We start from the raw sequence: 13,909 nt of genomic DNA on the forward strand, positions 1-13,909 counted from the left end.
GATCCTCAAGGGTGTAAGTCATCCGAATGGGCAAAAAGTGAGCTGACTTCGTCAGTCGGTCCACAATCACCCAGATAGCATCAAAACCAGTCCTAGTCCTTGGCAATCCCGACACAAAGTCCATTGCAATACTTTCCCACTTCCATTGCGGAACCTCTAAAGGTTGCAACATCCCGGAAGGTCTTTGATGTTCAATCTTTACCTTTTGACAAGTTAAGCACTTTGAAACATATTTCGCCACATCATTCTTTATACCCGGCCACCAAAATATCGCCTTTAAATCATGGTACATCTTAGTACTTCCCGGGTGAATGGAGAATCCGCTTTTGTGTGCCTTCTTTAAGATATCTTGCCTCAAAGTACCAACATCCGGCACAATGATCCTACCCTTGAATCTCCATAACCCATATTTTTCTTCCGACACTCTCCACTGTTTTCCTTGCTCGATAGCCGGTAACACCTTCCATAACGCCTCATCATTTTCATGAGCCTTTAGGAGTTTGGACTTAAAGTCACTCGAGATTTCTATTCGGCTCAAACACAAGGTTCCGGATGCTTCTCGAACACCAATTTTTAGACTCTCGAATCCCTTGAGCAACTTCTCCTCCTGAAGCATCATCCAAGCCGCATATAACGACTTCCGACTTAACGCATCCGCCACTACATTTGCCTTTCCCGGATGGTAATTCAACTCAAAGTTGTAGTCTTTCAATAATTCCATCCACCTCCTTTGCCTCATATTAAGCTCTTTCTGATCAAAGAGATATTTCAAGCTCTTGTGATCGGAGAAGACTTGGAACTTAACCCCATAGAGATAATGCCTCCATACCTTCAAGGCAAACACAACTGCAGCGAGTTCCAAATCGTGCGTAGAGTAACTAACTTCATGAGGTCTCAACTGTCGTGAGGCATACGCCACCACATTATGATGCTGCATCAGCACGCATCCTAGACCCTTTAGTGAGGCATCACAGTACACCTCAAATGGTTCGTTCGCCTCAGGTAACACCAACACAGGTGCAGTGGTCAACTTTTTCTTCAATGCCTGAAAGCTCTCCTCGCACTCAGGAGTCCAAACAAACGGAGTGTCCTTGCGGGTTAATTTTGTCAACGACAAGGCTAATTGCGAAAAGCCCTTGATGAATGATGAGCGGATATTTTATACGCTTTTCGGGGATAATTTGATATAGTTTAGAGTATGTTTTAGTTAGTTTTTAGTCTATTTTTATTAGTTTTTAGGAAAAATTCATATTTCTGGACTTTACTATGAGTTGTGTGTTTTTCTGTAATTTCAGGTATTTTTCTGGCTGAAATTGAAGGAGCTGAGCAAAAATCTGATTCAGGCTGAAAAAGGACTGCTGATGCTGTTGGATTCTGACCTCCCTGCACTCAAAGTGAATTTTCTGGAGCTACAGAACTCGAAATGGCGTGCTTCCAATTGCGTTGGAAAGTAGACATCCAGGGCTTTCCAGAAATATATAATAGTCCATACTTTGCACAAGAATAGACGACGTAAACTGGCATTCAACGCCAGTCCTCTGCCCAATTCTGGCGTCCAGCGCCAGAAAAGGATCAAAAACTGGAGTTGAACGCCCAAACTGGCACAAAACTGGCGTTCAACTCCACAAATGGCCTCTGCACGTGAATTGCTTAAGTCTCAGCCCAGCACACACCAAGTGGGCCCCAGAAGTGGATCTCTGCATCATCCATCATAGTTTATCCAATTTTTGTAAACCTAGGCTACTAGTTTAGTATTTAAACAACTTTTAGAGACTTATTTTGTACCTCATAATATTTCAGATCTAAACTTTGTATTCTCTGACGGCATGAGTCTCTAAACCTCATTGTTGGGGGTGAGGAGCTCTGCTGTGTCTCGATGAATTAATGCAAGTATTTCTGTTTTCCATTCAAACACGCTTGTTCCTATCTAAGATGTTCATTCGCGCTTAACTGTGATGGAGGTGATGATCTGTGACATTCATCACCTTCCTCAAACCACGAACGTGTGCCTGACAACCACCTCCGTTCTATATCTGATTGAATGAGTATCTCTTAGATTCCTTAATCAGAATCTCCGTGGTATAAGCTAGAACTGATGGCAGCATTCATGAGAATCCAGAAAGTCTAAACCTTGTCTGTGGTATTCCGAGTAGGATTCAGGGATTGAATGACTGTGACGAGCTTCAAACTCTTGAAGGATGGGCGTTAGTGACAGACGCAAAAGGATAGTAAATCCTATTCCAACCGGATCGAGAACCAACCAGTGATTAGCCGTGCTGTGACAGAGCGCGTGAGCGTAGTTTTCACTGGAAGGATGGAAGGTAGCCATTGACAACGGTGATCCACCAACACACAGCTTGCCATAGGAGGACGTGCGTGCGTGAACAAGAAGACAGAGGAAAGCAGAGATTCAGAAGACAAAGCATCTCCAAAACTCCAACATATTCTCCATTACTGCATAACAAGTAACTTTTAATTCATGCTCTCTTGGTTATTCGCAATTCACTTGATAAACATAATTGACTTCCTGACTAAGATTTACAAGATAACCATAGATTGCTTCAAACCAACAATCTCCGTGGGATTCGACCCTTACTCACGTGAGGTATTACTTGGACGACCCAGTGCACTTGCTGGTTAGTGGTACGAGTTGTGAAAAGTGTGATTCACAATTCGTGCACCAAGTTTTTGGCGCCGTTGCCGGGGATTGTTCGTGTTTGGACAACTAACGGTTTATTTTGTTGCTTAGATTAGGAAAAATTTCTCTTTTTTTGGTTTAGAGTCTTTTATTATTTATCCCTTGTTAAAACACTTTAAATTTATAACTCAGTTAGTTAGAACGTGGTGTTTATGTTCATGGTAATTGGCTATCATATTTTTTTAAACCTTTTTCAAAAATAATTTTTCTATTAAATCCTGTGCCAAACTTTAAGTTTGGTGTTTTCTTGTTGATTTTCCTTTGGTTTTCGAAAATTTTGGTTTGGTTTTCTAAAAAATTTTAAGTTTGGTGTTCTTTCTTCATGTTCCTATGTTCTTGTAAGTCTTCAAAGTGTTCTTGAGTTTTCCTTGTGTCTTGATCTTAAAATTTTTAAGTTTGGTGTTTCTTGGTGTTTTCCCTCCAAAATTTTCAAAAACAAGGAGCATTAGATCTAAAAATTTTAAATCTTGTACTATCTTATTGTTTTTCTCTCTCCTCACTAAATTCAAAAATATCTTTTCAAAATATCTTTTCTAACTTCCTAACTTCTTATCTTTTCAAAATTTGTTTCAACTAACTAACTAACTTTTTGTTTGTTTCTTAACTTTTTCAAAACTACCTAACTAACTCTCTCTCTCTCTCTAATTTTCGAAAATATCTTCCCTCTTTTTCCAAAATTTCATTTTTATTTAAATAATTATTTTTATTTTTTTATTAAAAAAATATTTAATTTCAAAATTCGAATTATTTTTAGTTATTTTATTTTATTTAAGTATTTACTTCTTATAAAATAAAATAAATAAAAAGGTAAATCAGTCCAAGTTATATCCATATATCCATCATGGACATAAGTGGAAATGAACAGTCCAGAAGGACTCTGGGGTCATATTCTAACCCCTCTACTGCTTCATATGGGAGTAGCATATGCATACCCTCCATTGGAGTTAGTAGCTTTGAGTTGAATCCTCAGCTCATTGTCATGGTGCAGCAAAGTTGCCAGTATTCCGGTCTTCCACAAGAAGAACCTACAGAGTTTCTGGCACAATTTCTACAAATTGCTGACACAGTACATGATAAGGAAATAGATCAGGATGTCTACAGACTATTACTGTTTCCATTTGCTGTAAAAGATCAAGCTAAGAGGTGGTTAAATAACCAACCTAAGGCCAGCATAAGAACATGGAAACAGCTGACAGAAAAATTCCTGAATCAGTATTTTCCTCCAAAAAGGATGACACAGCTAAGGCTGGACATCCAAGGCTTTAAACAAGGAGATAATGAATCTCTTTATGATGCTTGGGAGAGATACAGAGAGATGCTACGAAAATGCCCCTCTGAAATGTTTTCAGAGTGGGTTCAGTTAGACATCTTCTACTATGGGCTTGCAGAAGGAGCTCAGATGTCTCTAGATTACTCAGCTGGTGGATCTATCCATATGAGAAAGACAATTGAAGAGGCTCAAGAGCTCATTGATACAGTTGCCAGGAATCAGCATCTGTATCTAAGCAGCAACCCTTCCATGAATGAAGAGGTTAAAACAGTAACTGCTGAATTCAGTACTGTAAAACAAGCTGCTGAATTCAATCAGCAATTGGATTTTCTAACAAAGCAGCTAGCTGAATTCAAAGACAGGCTACAGGAGACAAGGATAGCTAATATACATATGGACGAACAGTTTAAGCAAACAAAGCAGCAGCTATCAAGGCAAATAGCAGAAGAATGCCAAGCAGTTCAATTAAGAAGTGGGAAAACATTAAATAACCCACCTCAAGGCATCAAAAATTCAAGAAATGAGCGACCCACTAAAGATTCACCTGAGGACAGTAAGAGCCCAGGGAAAAATAATTCTGGCACTAAAACGCCAGAAAATGGGTGGAAGGCTGGCGCTGAACGCCCAGACCATGCCCAAAACTGGCGTTCAGCGCCAGAAACAAGGCAGGATTGGCGTTCAACGCCAAAAATGGGCAAGAATCTGGCGTTGAATGATGCGCATAAACTTGTTATGCTACGATTTAGGAAATTGCACGATTGGCAAAATTCCTTCCGGCAAGTGCACCGGTTATCGTCAAGTAAAAACTCACAATAGAGTGAGGTCGAATCCCACAAGGATTGGTTGAATGAGCAATTCAGATTAGAAGTGTGTTCTAGTTGAGCGGAATCAAGATTTAGATGAAAATTGCGAAATGTAAAATTGGCGGGAAAAGTAAATGACAAGAAATTGAAATGGCGGAATCTTAAATTGCATGAATTAAAGAGCAGAAGCTAAATTGCTGAAATTAAAAGGGAATGGGGGTGATTGCATGAATTGAGTTGCAGAATGTAAAGAGAAAGTGGAAATCAGAAATGGGGAATTCATTGGGTTATAGGAGATATTGAGATCTCCGAATCAAAACATGTTTATCTCTTCCTCAACCAATGCGTTCATTAAATTTTGCTTGGCAATCTTATATGATTGGATCCCAATCCCTTGGCTCACCAATTCTCTCTAAAAACAAACAAATTCCCAATCCCTTGGTTTAAATGTTCATAAGAAGAGATGATGCTCGATCACTGATTATACCACACAGCTTCATGAACCACAATTTGGTAGGATTACATGTCACAATATCCATCCAAACCCCAATCCAATTCACTGTGAGAAAGCTTCTCTAGCATGAATCCTCCATTCCTTTCCCAAGGTTCCGAAGGATTCCAATTATGGGTAGTTTCTTTCCCAAGACAACTACCCAATGGAATTAGATCGAGAAGCTTTCTAACAAAATTCAAGAGAAAAGATTGAAGAAGAAGATAAACTATTATTGATTCATTGAATTACAATAGAGCTCCCTAACCCAATGAAAGGGGGTTTAGTGAGTCATAGCTCTGAATTCAATTACAAAGAAATGAAAACTAGCTAAATGAAAAGGTAAAAAGTCCCTCCTCACTTAAATTCTATCCTATTTATACACTTTCTATATTGAGCTTCTGTTGTGTTTCTTGGGCTTTGAGGCCTCTCCCTGCTTTCCTTTTGCCTTGGGTTTATGATCCATAATCTTGATGAGGCTGTTGATCCAAATTCTGTAACATTCATTGAGCCAACTTAGTGATAATCAAATAATGACACATGACTCAATAAATTGAAATTTCAGACTCATCAATCCTTCAGGCCCAATCCCATAAACCATGATATTCAATTGGGTTTCATACCAGAGTAAGTTTAAGTTAATGTTTGTGCTCAAATACTAACTTAAACCGCAATATTTTTGGCCCAGAAACCTTTTCCAAGAGTGGCGTTTAAGTTGCAGTTTAAGCTTAAACTGCAGCTTAAACGCCAGACACTTCCAGTGATGCCTTTTGTGATAGCACGTTTAAGCTTCAGTTTAAGGTTAAACTGAAGCTTAAACGTGGAAATGGAAGAAGGCAGCCCTGGAGGGTAACTTAGTCGAACACGTTTAAGCTTCAGTTTAAGGTTAAACTGAAGCTTAAACGTGGAGATAGAAAGGGCAGCCCTGGAGGTCGAACACGTTTAAGCTCCAGTTTAAGGTTAAACTGGAGCTTAAACGTGGAAGCTGAGAAAGGTAGCCCTGGAGGTGTCGAACACGTTTAAGCTCCAGTTTAAGGTTAAACTGGAGCTTAAACGTGGAAATGGAAGAAGGCATCCTGGAGGTCGAACACGTTTAAGCTCCAGTTTAAGGTTAAACTGGAGCTTAAACGTGGAAGCTGAGAAAGGTAGCCCTGGAGGTGTCGAACACGTTTAAGCTCCAGTTTAAGGTTAAACTGGAGCTTAAACGTGGAAATGGAGAAAGCAACCCTGGAGGAGAAAACTTGGTCGAACACGTTTAAGCTCCAGTTTAAGGTTAAACTGGAGCTTAAACGTGGAAATGGCTCCCTGGTGCACTTCCCATTTCTGGCGTTTAACCTCCAGTTTAAGGTTAAACTGGAGGTTAAACGTGGACATGCTTCCTGATTGGCATTCTCATTCTGGCGTTTAACCTCCAGTTTAAGGTTAAACTGGAGGTTAAACGTGGAAATGCTTCTTTGGTGAGACTTTCATTCTGGCGTTTAACCTCCAGTTTAAGGTTAAACTGGAGGTTAAACTTCAGTTTCAGCATTTCTTAGCCTTCATGATTCTGGCGTTTAAGCTCCAGTTTAGGCTTAAACTGGAACTTAAACTCCACATGTGATATTCAAGCTTCCTTTATTGACTTTGTTGCTTCCTTGCCTAGCCTCTTCTTCCCTGAAATCATCCAAACAATTGCATCAAGGTCTTGCAAAATTTCATGAGAAATCTTACATTCATAGCATTCAAGTAATATAACTAAAACTCATGGAATTTGCATCAAAATCATATTGTTTGGATGGTTCATTGCTTTGTTCTTCTTTTAACCATTCTTGGTTACTTTAAGCTCAAGAAAATGCATAAAACAACTAAAACTAACAGAAAAATGCTAGTGAAACTAGCCTAAGATGCCTTGGCATCACAACACCAAACTTAATACTTGCTTGTCCCTAAGCAAGTCCTGAGTTATTTGAGAAGAAAGTATGAAACAGAAAGCAATTACATTGGCTATATTAGCAAGCATTTGAAGTTCATCAGAAGGGTTTTATGCAGAAAGTTGCAGCATCACTTTTTCATTCTTATCAGGTAAGATTATCACTTTTTCCTTGCATCCATCAAACACTGCTATGGCCTCTTGTTATTCTTATGTCCTTGGCACTTTTCTTCTTTGTTTTTCTTTTCTTTTTCTTAGAGCTTCTTTGCTCCTTGTTTGCTTAGTGTCATGTGTTGCACAAGCCTTTGGCATTTTCTTTTTCTTATCAGTGCACTACACATATCCACTTCAGGCATTTTAGTTCACATTTCTTCTTGAGACATTGGTGCCCAGCACCTCTTTGTGTGACTAAATGTTTTGTATTTAGGTTGCTCTTGATAATGGACTTTTGGTTGATAATCCCGGGTTAGTTAACCCAAGTTACCAAGTGTTGAAACACTCCTCAGAACCTATTCATCCAAGCATATCCTTAATACATGAACACCACAGGCATTTGTCTCAGAAGTTCAAACCATTGGTGCCTAGCTTATTTTCTCAATTTTTTTTCTTTTTGGTTGCCCTTTTTCAGTGGCTTTTTCTTCTTCCTTTTCTTTCTTTTTCATGGCCAAAGACATTTATTCATCAAGATCCATAGACAGTTTTCAATTTTTACATAAAAAATGATAATTCTACACTCTATTTCCAGTGATCTGACTAAACAATCAAGCATGCATACCACCACTTAATTCTACTTGATTTGTCACTAATTGAGCCAAGTTACTTTTGTTCAACTTTTCTTTTATTTTTGGAAACAGAACAAGCATGGCAAGCATTTGTTTAAGAAGGTGGAGTTATATCCAAACATCTAGGCATTCACTTTATTCAAAGCAATAAACAGACACATATACTAAAAACTTCACATTCCAGAAAGATTCAACATTTACAGTTTAAACCAGAACAAGCATGCTTTTGTTTGCCCTTTTTAAAGAATTATCAAGGAACAATACCACCTTGTGAAATTCCTTGTTTTCTCTTTGTTGCCAGGAAACAATTTGATTTCCCTTTTTCTCCTAAATGTTGCTTCATGCTTTAAGATCCTTGTTTCCTTTCCTGCAAAGAGTGATGAAGTTGCTTGCTTCTCAAGCACTTGAGTGGTTAGCTCAACTATGTGTGGGTAAGTATCTGAGTCTTAAGTTGGTGTGTGAACACCAAACTTAGTCTCCCACTTACTTCTCTGTGCTTTGAATCCTTGAGTTCTCTTTGGAATGAAGTTGCTGCTAAGGGTTTTAAGCATTTCTGTGACTGCTTAGAATGGTTGTTCCTCTCATATAATTCAAAGGTTGTTGTGTTCAGTTGAATCTTTATGGTGGAACACCAAACTTAGAGTCACACATTCCCCTTTGAATTATTGATCCACGAATTCATTGTTTGGTGTGAAACACCAAACTTAATTCTTTGCAATGCACAGAAACTACTTCACCCTTTTTATTGAAACAAATAAAAGAAACAGCAAAAGGGTATTACCTCAGGTTGGGTTGCCTCCCAACAAGCGCTTCTTTAACGTCATTAGCTTGACGGTCAGCTTCCTCAGTTGAGGTGATATTTAACTTTGTCCTTCTCATCCACATCTCCCAAGTAATGTTTGAGTCTTTGACCGTTCACAATGAAGGTTCGTTGTGACTTTTCTTCCATGATTTCTACTTGTCCATATTTGGAGACCTTGGTGACAAGGAATGGTCCAGACCACCTTGATTTTAGCTTCCCTGGAAATAGCTTCAGCCTAGAATTGTAGAGCAATACTTTTTGTCCTTCTTCAAATTTCCTTGGGGCTATGTTGCTGTCATGCTTCTTCTTTGCTCTTTCTTTGTAAATTTTGGCATTCTCATAAGCTTCCGCTCTGAATTCTTCCAACTCTTGAATTTGCAACATCCTTCTCTCTCCAGCAGCTTTGTTGTCCAAGTTCAAAAGTTTCAAGGCCCAGTATGCCTTGTGCTCCAACTCCAGTGGCAAATGGCAAGCTTTTCCATATACTAGTTGGTAAGGAGACATTCCAATTGGTGTTTTGAAAGCTGTCCTATATGCCCAAAGAGCATCATCTAGCTTAATCGACCAGTCCTTCCTTGAAGTTCCCACAGTCTTTTCCAGGATCCTTTTGAGTTCTCTGTTAGATATTTCGGCTTGCCCACTTGTCTGTGGATGGTATGGTGTGGCTACCTTGTGTTTGACTCCATATTTTAGAAGCAATGCCTCTAATGGTTTGTTGCAGAAGTGGCTTCCTCCATCACTGATGATTGCTCTTGGAACCCCAAAACGGCAAAAAATGTGTTTTCTGAGGAAGTTCATGACTACCTTATTATCATTGGTTGGAGTTGCTATTGCTTCAACCCATTTGGAGACATAGTCTACTGCCACAAGAATGTAATTATTTGAGTATGAGGAGGGAAAGGGTCCCATGAAATCTATCCCCCATACATCAAACAATTCAAGTTCCAGAATGAATTGTTGTGGCATTTCATTTCTTCTTGGCAGGTTCCCCGCTTTCTGGCATTCATGGCAGTGCTTCACTAATTCTTTTGCATCTTTGAAGATAGTGGGCCAATAAAAACCACACTGCAACACCTTAGCTGCTGTTCTTTCTCCTGCAAAATGTCCTCCATAAGTGGAGCCATGGCAGTCCCATAAGACTTCCCTTCCTTCTTCCTCGGATATGCATCTTCTGAGTATGCCATCAGAACATTTTTTGAACAAGTATGGTTCGTCCCAGATGAAGTATTTGGCATCATTTACCAATTTCTTCCTTTGATGTTTGTTAAATTCCAACGGTAAACTCCCAGTGGCCTTGAAGTTTGCTATGTCTGCAAACCAGGGTGCTTTGTGAATTACCATGAGTTGTTCATCAGGAAAGCACTCATTTATATGTGTGCTTTGTGCGCTTCCTTCTTCACATGGTATTCTTGATAAATGGTCTGCCACCTTGTTCTCTACACCCTTCTTGTCTTTGATTTCAATGTCAAATTCCTGCAACAAAAGAACCCATCTAATAAGTCTTGGTTTGGATTCTTGTTTAGCAAGTAAGTATTTTAAAGCTGAATGATCAGTGAAGACAATGACTTTAGATCCAATGAGATAGGATCTAAATTTGTCAAATGCAAAGACTATTGCCAAGAGTTCTTTTTCAGTGGTTGTGTAATTCCTTTGGTTATCATTCAAGACTTTACTGGCATAATAAATCACATGTACCAAATTGTCTTTCCTTTGTCCTAACACTCCCCCAATAGCAAGGTCTGATGCATCACACATCAGTTCAAAAGGTAAGTTCCAATCAGGTGGGGCAATGATAGGTGCAGAGGAAAGTTTTTGCTTCAAAAGTTCATAGGCTAGCATGCAATTTTTATCAAATACAAAGGGTGTATCAGAGACAAGCAAGTTACTCAAAGGTTTGGCTATTTTAGAAAAGTCTCTAATAAACCTTCTGTAAAAACCAGCGTGTCCCAAAAAACTCCTAACTGCCTTGACATTACTTGGTGGAGGTAATTTTTCAATGAGTTCCACCTTAGCTCTGTCCACCTCAATGCCTCTATTAGAGATTTTGTGGCCAAGGACTATTCCTTCTGTGACCATGAAATGACACTTTTCCCAGTTTAATACTAGGTTAGTCTCTTGGCACCTCTTAAGCACCAAGGCAAGGTGGTGTAGGCAGCTAGGAAAAGAATCTCCAAACACAGAAAAATCGTCCATGAAGACCTCAATAAATTTTTCAATCATGTCCGAAAAGATGGACAGCATGCATCTTTGGAAAGTGGCAGGTGCATTGCACAATCCAAAGGGCATGCGTCTATAAGCAAAAACTCCATATGGACAAACAAATGATGTTTTCTCTTGATCTTTAGGATCAACTACTATTTGGTTGTAGCCTGAATATCCATCTAAAAAGCAATAGTAAGCATGTCCGGCAAGCCTTTCAAGCATCTGATCCATGAATGGGAGTGGGAAATGATCCTTTCTGGTGGCTTCATTGAGCTTCCTGTAGTCTATGCACATCCTCCACCCAGTGACGGTTCTTGTGGGTATGAGTTCGTTCTTCTCATTTGGCACCACAGTTATGCCACCTTTCTTGGGAACTACATGGATGGGACTAACCCATGGGCTATCAGAAATGGGGTAGATTACCCCTGCCTGCCATAACTTCATGACTTCCTTTTGTACCACTTCTTTCATGACGGGATTCAATCTTCTCTGAGCTTGAATGGAGGGTCTAGCATCCTCTTCTAACAAGATTTTATGCATGCATATGGATGAACTTATCCCCTTCAAATCGGCTAGGGTCCATCCAATGGCATCTTGATGAGTTTGTAGCACCTTGATCAATTCTTCTTCCTGTTCTTGGCTCAGGGCAGAGCTAATGATAACAGGGTGACTCTCATCACTACCCAAGTATGCATACTTGAGATTAGGGGGCAATGCTTTGAGCTCAGGTTTTGGTGCTTCCTTCTCTTCTTTCACTCTCTCTAGCATGCTTGGCATGGTTGTTTCAGCAGCCTTGATGTCACTAACTTCAATATCCTTGGTGAACTCCTCCTCTGCCACTTCCTTTATTGTTTCCTCAAAAGTTTCTTGTACTGCAATGTCCACCACATCAACCCTCATGCATTCCCTTAGTGATTCTGATGGATAGCTCATTGCCTTGAATACGTTAAACACCAATTTCTCATCATGTAGTCTAAGAGTGAGTTCACCCTTTTGTACATCTATGATGGCTCCAGCAGTAGCCAGGAAGGGTCTTCCCAGAATTATTGAAGCTTTGGCTTCTTCCTCCATATCTAACACCACAAAATCAGCAGGAAATATAAAATCTCCCACTTTCACCAACAAATCCTCAACTATCCCATGAGGGAATTTAAAAGTTCGATCTGCCAATTGGAGGGCCATTCTTGTTGGTTTGGCTTCCTCAATCTTCATTCTTCTCATCATTGTTAGAGACATCAAATTGATGCTGGCCCCTAAGTCACACAAGGCCTTCTCCACCATGACTTCTCCTATGATGCAGGGGATTTGGAAACTGCCTGGGTCCTTCAATTTCTGAGGCAATTTGTGCTGAATGATGGCACTGCATTCTTCAGTTAACAACACAGTTTCCTCATTTCTCCAGCTTCTCTTCTTGGTCATTAATTCTTTTAAGAATTTTGCATAGAGTGGCATTTGCTCTATTGCCTCAGCAAACGGAATGTTGATTTGGAGCTTCTTGAAAATCTCCAAGAACCTGGAGAATTGACCATCCTTTTCACTTTTCATCAAACGTTGAGGATATGGTGCTTTAGGTGTATAAGGCTTCAGGACCTCTTTTTCTTTTTCTTTTGTTGCGGACGGTGTAAAAGATTGTCCTTGTTCCTTGTCTCTCACATGTTCCCTTGCTTCATCCTCTGTGGTTTCCTTTGAGATCTCCTTTAGATTCTTTCCACTTCTAAGGGTTATGGCCTTACATTCTTCCCTTGCAATAGCCTTGGCAGCATGAGAAACGCTCGTCCCAGGGGTTTGCTTAGACAAATACAAAATTTGATTTTCTAGCTTCTGGATGGCAGCTCCTTGGTTTTGCAGGTTAGATTTTACTTCTTCCTTAAAAGCTTTCAATTCGGTTATGTCTTGACTCATGGTTGTAAGCATTCCTTCTATCCGGTTTAATTGATCTTGAAATTGTTGGTTTGGATTAGGTTGGGTAGGTTGATTATTTTGGCCATGATATGATGGTTGGGAGTAAGTGTTTTGTGTGGCTTGGTATGATCTTTGGTTGGAGTTTTGGTATGTGGAATTGTTATGTTGGTTGTGGTTGTAAGGTTTGTGGTTTTGTGGTAGGGTTTGTTGGTTCTCCCACCCAAAGTTTGGGTGGTTTTTCCATCCTGGGTTGTAAGTGTTGGAATGTGGATCATATGATTGCCTTTGTTGGTTTCCCACATAGTTGGCCTCTTCCCAATCACCTCCTTCAATGCTTACTTCCTCTTGATCTTGTGTGTGTATTGCAGCCACTTGCTTTGTTTCTAATTGCCTGGTAAGCTCTGCTAGTTGCTTGGCAAACACCTTGTTTTGGGCTAGAATTGTATCAACATGGTTCAGCTCCATGACTCCCTTAGTGTTGTGCCTCTCTGATGCATAGTAGTACTCATTCTCAGCCACTGTCTCAATCACTTCAATGGCTTCTTCCACAGTCTTTTTCCTGTTCAATGAACCTCCTGATGAATGGTCTACAGCCTTCCTTGATTCATAAGAGAGTCCATCATAGAAAATATGCAATTGCACCCAATCATGGAACATGTCTGGTGGGCATTTCCTTGTCAAATCCTTGAATCTCTCCCATGCCTCGTAGAGAGTTTCACCATCTTGTTGTCTAAAAGTCTGAACCTCAGATCGAAGCCTATTGACCTTTTTGTGGGGGGTAGAAACGTGCCAGAAACTTGCTTTCCACCTCATCCCATGTTGTTAGACTCCCCCTTGGGAATGATTCCAGCCACTTAGCTGCTTTGTCCCTAAGTGAAAATGGGAACAAAAGCAGTTTATAGGCATCTTCCTGGACTCCATTGGACTTCACAGTGTCACAAATTCTCAGGAATTTTGTGAGATGTTGGTTGGGATCTTCATTAGCACTCCCACCAAATGAACAATGATTCTCCACAAGTGATATTAGCTGTGGTTTGAGTTCAAAATTGTT

At 39.9% G+C, this 13,909-nt stretch overlaps 1 non-coding gene across 1 annotated transcript; it reads left to right on the forward strand.

The window, feature by feature from the left end:
• Window positions 1-13,513: 13,513 nt before the first annotated feature.
• LOC148573474 (small nucleolar RNA R71) lies at window positions 13,514-13,617 on the forward strand. Its single transcript, XR_015905915.1, has one exon. It is a non-coding gene; the product is annotated as a small nucleolar RNA R71 (small nucleolar RNA).
• The last annotated feature ends 292 nt before the right edge of the window (window positions 13,618-13,909 follow it).

This window comes from Arachis ipaensis, chromosome B2 (genome assembly GCF_059453495.1).
Source record: "Arachis ipaensis isolate K30076 ecotype BB chromosome B2, ASM5945349v1, whole genome shotgun sequence".
NCBI lineage: Eukaryota > Viridiplantae > Streptophyta > Magnoliopsida > Fabales > Fabaceae > Arachis > Arachis ipaensis.